This window comes from Microcebus murinus, chromosome 18, assembly GCF_040939455.1.
Source record: "Microcebus murinus isolate Inina chromosome 18, M.murinus_Inina_mat1.0, whole genome shotgun sequence".
Taxonomy (NCBI): Eukaryota; Metazoa; Chordata; class Mammalia; order Primates; family Cheirogaleidae; genus Microcebus; species Microcebus murinus.
In genome coordinates this window covers 1,455,519-1,460,266 of record NC_134121.1, presented here as the reverse complement: position 1 = coordinate 1,460,266, position 4,748 = coordinate 1,455,519, and the positions used below count along the sequence as shown (strand labels likewise).

Sequence of the window (4,748 nt, the reverse complement as noted above, 5' to 3'; positions counted from 1 at the left end):
TTTCAGTTGCCACCCTCACAGATGGATTAGGAAACTCTTTCCGGTGCACTCATTAGTGAAATGACCTCCAGGAAGCTGGAATCCAATATCTAATGGCCGATTTTTAGCGAGTCCACACGCCAGGGTGGTCGGGGTCCAATGCAGCCCCGGCCAGGCCCAGGCCCCTTGGACTGGGCCACAGGAGGACACGGAGGAGGGTCCCGGCCCCCACGAAGCGGTGCCGGCAGTTCTCCACGGGCTTGGGCGTTTTCCAGAGGTAGGAGATGGAGGGGACTGATTTCTTCAGCGCCCCCCAAACCACGCCACCCCACCCCACCCATGGGACACATCCCCAGAGAGAGACGCCCCATACACTGGCTGTGCCCCAGCCCTGGCCCGGGGGAATAGGCGGCAGCCCACCCACAGGGCGAGGGGGGGGCGCAGCTGAAAGGGGTTGTGGGGGAGGGCGGCCCCTGGCTGGGGTCAAAGGGCGAGCGTCCCGCGCGTGCGCAGTCAGCGGCAGCGACGCGCTGGGGGTGGGCAGCGGGTAGGTGAAGGAGGCCGGGCGAGGAGACGAGGGGGGCTGGGAGGGCTCCACCTTGGCGAGTCCAGCCGTGGAGGCGCATCTTGTGTGAGTGTGAGTGAGTGTGAGTGTGTGTGTGTGTGTATAGAGAGACAGCCCCCCACCCCGCCCCGCCCCGCCCCGCCCCGCCCATCACCCCCGTCCCTGGGAGCCAGCGGGACCCGGCCGGCGAACTCAACCGGCCCGGCCCGGCCCGGCGCGGGGCCTGGGGCGGGAGGCGGCGGCGGGGAAGCCCAGAGAGGCTCGGCTTCTCGAGCGGGGCAGGGGCGCCCTCCGCCGCGGTCTAGGGCCACACCACCCTGAACGCCCCCGATCTCGTCTGGTCTCGGAAGCTAAGCAGGGTCGGGCCTGGTTAGTACTTGGATGGGAGACCGCCTGGGAATACCGGGTGCCACAGGCTGCTGCTTTTTTTTTTTTTTTCTTGCCTCTTGTTCTGTCCCCTTTCTGGGAGCGAGGCGGCGGCCCGGGGTGGGGGTCACCCCCACCCTCAGCGCCCGCGCGGTGCCTGGCGCCCCAGCCCGCACCGTGGGGCCTCCTCTTGTCCCAAGCCGCGACACCGCCGCCACGCGGCAGCATGCGTGGCATCTGGACTGTCAGGTCTCAGACCAAAGGTCTGCTCTGTGGGAACCGACACGCTGGAGGAAACCTTGAGAGTCTGAGAGGGGAGGGAGTTCCAGAAGAAGGCCAGGATGTCATTTTGAGGGAGTATGTGACCAGAACTCGTCCCGTTGCTTTTGGGGTTCTATGGGCTACACGCAGGAATCTTTGGTGGTGGCACCTGATGTTGGGGGATCCGGAGTCACACCCAGACCTGCTCCACAGGCCTCCTTTTACTTTTCTCTTCGGATTCATTATTTTTAAAAAGTGTCTCTTACCTCTAGGATTGCATTTTCTTTTCTCTCTCTTTTCAAGCAGATGATGGGAGTACAAGTATTCAGGTGACATGTGTTGCCCGTGCCGCCCTCCCCCCTGTGTTCTTTTTTTTTTTTTTTTTGAGACAGAGTCTCGTTTTGCTGCCCAGGCTAGAGTGAGTGCCATGGCGTCAGCCTAGCTCACAGCAACCTCAATCTCCGGGCTCAAGCAATCCTGCTGCCTCAGCCTCCCGAGTAGTTGGGACTACAGGCATGCACCACCACGCCCGGCTGTGTTTTTCTATATATATTAGTTGGCCAATTAATTTCTTTCTATTTTTAGTAGAGACGGGGTCTCGCTCTTGCTCAGGCTGGTTTCGAACTCCTGACCTGGAGCAATCCGCCCGCCTCGGCCTCCCAGAGAGCTAGGATTACAGGCGTGAGCCACCGCGCCCGGCCCCCCCTGTGTTCTTATTCATATACCTCTCATGTTGTTCCAGCGTATTGTGGGGGTACCAATGTTAAGGTCGGGTGCCTTGCCCTCTCCAAGCCTCCCCCCTCGGGTCAGAGCTTCAAGTGCGCCCATCCCCCAGTCGGTGCGCACCCACCCCATGCCTAATGGATGTGTATGCCCCTCCCCTCCCCCCACCCGCCCGACACCCACCCGATGAAGGTGATTCCTCTCTGTCCACTTAGGCGTCCATCCGTTCGTACCAATTTGCTGGTGAGCGCGCTCACGTGGTGCTCGTGTGTCCATTCTCGGGATACTTGGCTTACTGGAACGGGTTCCAGCTCTGGCCAGGAGAACACGAGAGGCGCCCTCTCACCGCTGCTCCTCACAGCCGAATGGCACTCCGTGGTGTCCACGCGCCACATTTTATTGATGCACTCCTGGATGGATGGGCACTCGGGTCGCTTCCACGTCTTTGGGATTGTGAATTGTGCCCTAACTGTAACCCTAACCCTTACCCAGCCCGTCTCCTCTGCCCCTGCCTGACGCACTCCTCCCCGGCCAGGCCCGTCACTGTCCTGGGCCCCCGCCTGACCGGCTCCTCCCCGCCCGGCCGGTCACCGTCCTCTGCCCCTGCCTGACACGCTCCTTCCCGCCCGGCCTCTCACCGTCCTCGGCCCCTGCCTGACTGGCTCCTCCGTCGCCTGGGCCTTCCAAGGGCTTGGTGTGGATGCTGCTTCCAGGAAGCCCTCCAGAAACCCGGCAGCAGGGTGGCCGCAGCAGTCTCCAGCAGCCGTCCCTAAGTCGCGTGAGTGCGGGGGACGTGCCCCCGCTGTGCCGCGGGGGCCCAGCCTGGTGTCTTCCCTGAGGCCCTGCGGCTGCCGGCTGGGCTGCCGCTCCCCGCAAGGGGAGAGCCGCGGAGGTGGGGACCGCCTCCTGATGCGGACGTACACGCAGCTCTCCACGTCGGATTCCGGGGCTCTCTGTCCTGCCCGAAGGCCCAGCTGGCCTGCGGGTCCTTAGAGTGGCAAAAACCTCCGAAAACTGAGACTGAGGGTCCGGTGGGTGTCTGCACTTTTGTGCTGGGCACCCCAGGGAGGCCCGGGGGCTGGCTGGACAACGCGGTCTGCTGGGCGGGGGGTTTGGAGGAGCAACTGATGCCCTTTGCACTTTGGGTAGCAAGAGTCTGAGGTGTCTCTGAGCCCTGTGCCATGTCGGGGGGGGGGTGCGGGGCGGAGGAGGAGGAGGAGGAGGTGGGAAGGGCCGGGGCCTGCAGTCCTGTTCCCGGGGTGGCACGGCAAGTGGCTTCTTCCACAGGCTGCTTGGCCTGGGCTCCCTGCACCTGGGCCTTTGGAGGACCGGCCCTGTGCTTGCCAACACTTCCTGCAGGGACCCAGAGCTGGGAGGTGGCATCTCTCAGCCCTGGGTCGGGCAGAGCCCCAGCGGGCCATGCCCACAACCTCTCTCAGCACCGGTCCCCCAGAAGGCTCCTTTGGGACCAGGATTCTCTTGCGGTGACTCTTTAAGGTCTGGCCCCTGGATGGAGGGGCACCAGGAGTAGAGGAGCAGGAAGGGGAAGGGGGTGGCTATGCGAGGGGACACTTTGAGGCCAAGTCCCAGCTTCAGCCTGATCCTCCTGGGAACCCCGCTCTGAGACAAGGAGCCGGGCTTCGCATTCCCACAGCAGCCAGTCGTGGGCTGAGGACACCTGGGGCGTTGGGAACTCCCTGGCTTCTCCTTGGTTTAACATCTAGAGCTGCTTGTGAATCGCGCCGCCACACACACCGCCGCCACACACACCCGAGCGCAGGTGTCTTCCGCACAGACTGCGGGCCTCGCTCTTCTGAATGCCGCTGGCTCGCCACCCACCCACGGGTGAACCTGGTCAGGGTGCTTTCTCTCAGGGGCAGACTCTTTTCCGGGCGGGCTACCGGTGTCTCTGTTTGCTCGTTTCTTTCTTCCATTTCGGGAAAGTCTTCCTTGCTGGGTGTGGAAATCTCCTATGCCTTCCCTCGCCTATTCTGTCAGCTTTAAAATTCTCTTTCAGTTGCCACCCTCACAGATGGATTAGGAAACTCTTTCCGGTGCACTCATTAGTGAAATGACCTCCAGGAAGCTGGAATCCAATATCTAATGGCCGATTTTTAGCGAGTCCACACGCCAGGGTGGTCGGGGTCCAATGCAGCCCCGGCCAGGCCCAGGCCCCTTGGACTGGGCCACAGGAGGACACGGAGGAGGGTCCCGGCCCCCACGAAGCGGTGCCGGCAGTTCTCCACGGGCTTGGGCGTTTTCCAGAGGTAGGAGATGGAGGGGACTGATTTCTTCAGCGCCCCCCAAACCACGCCACCCCACCCCACCCATGGGACACATCCCCAGAGAGAGACGCCCCATACACTGGCTGTGCCCCAGCCCTGGCCCGGGGGAATAGGCGGCAGCCCACCCACAGGGCGAGGGGGGGGCGCAGCTGAAAGGGGTTGTGGGGGAGGGCGGCCCCTGGCTGGGGTCAAAGGGCGAGCGTCCCGCGCGTGCGCAGTCAGCGGCAGCGACGCGCTGGGGGTGGGCAGCGGGTAGGTGAAGGAGGCCGGGCGAGGAGACGAGGGGGGCTGGGAGGGCTCCACCTTGGCGAGTCCAGCCGTGGAGGCGCATCTTGTGTGAGTGTGAGTGAGTGTGAGTGTGTGTGTGTGTGTATAGAGAGACAGCCCCCCACCCCGCCCCGCCCCGCCCCGCCCCGCCCATCACCCCCGTCCCTGGGAGCCAGCGGGACCCGGCCGGCGAACTCAACCGGCCCGGCCCGGCCCGGCGCGGGGCCTGGGGCGGGAGGCGGCGGCGGGGAAGCCCAGAGAGGCTCGGCTTCTCGAGCGGGGCAGGGGCGCCCTCCGCCGCG

At 64.2% G+C, this 4,748-nt stretch overlaps 1 non-coding gene across 1 annotated transcript; it reads left to right on the top strand.

The window, feature by feature from the left end:
- The first annotated feature begins 843 nt into the window (after positions 1-843).
- LOC142862022 (5S ribosomal RNA) lies at positions 844-962 on the top strand. The gene has a single exon (XR_012913168.1). It is a non-coding gene; the product is annotated as a 5S ribosomal RNA (ribosomal RNA).
- Positions 963-4,748: the final 3,786 nt, after the last annotated feature.